We start from the raw sequence: 530 nt of genomic DNA, 5'->3' as shown, positions 1-530 counted from the left end.
ATGGTCCATTTAGAGTCAAACAGACCATAAAGCAGGGGATGCTTTAGCTTTAATGTGCTATCTGATCGGTGCATAGACTCGTGTACGATCCAGCGTTTAAGGCTATCAGAGGCGTTTCTGATCCTGGTACCGGTATCAGAACAACTCTACACGAGAACAAGGTTTTATATTAACCTTGTTGTTAAATATGTTGTGATTAGATCTGGTTATTAATGGAATTAGATTCCAGTCGAAATGAAAATAACTGTTAGTATCACTGGCTACAGATACCTCATGTATTTATGTAAGACAGATTTTAATCCTGAATATTGAAAGGTTTGTTGAACATGGTTTATTGTTGTCCTATTGTATATTAAAGCTAACTGACATCCACTGGTGACCATTGGTGTTTGATGCTGATGTAAGAGCCGACCGCTGCACTCGGAGAAACACGCGAGGAAATGAAAATATAGCAAAGAAGAAAAACACTTAAAGCTGTACAGTGCCTATGTATCTGTCTCTGTGTGTGTGTGTGTGTGTGTGTGTGTGTG

This window comes from Anarrhichthys ocellatus, unplaced genomic scaffold, assembly GCF_004355925.1.
Source record: "Anarrhichthys ocellatus isolate YVR2014 unplaced genomic scaffold, GSC_Weel_1.0 scaffold2839, whole genome shotgun sequence".
Lineage (NCBI taxonomy): Eukaryota > Metazoa > Chordata > Actinopteri > Perciformes > Anarhichadidae > Anarrhichthys > Anarrhichthys ocellatus.
This window is presented reverse-complemented; position numbering follows the sequence as displayed.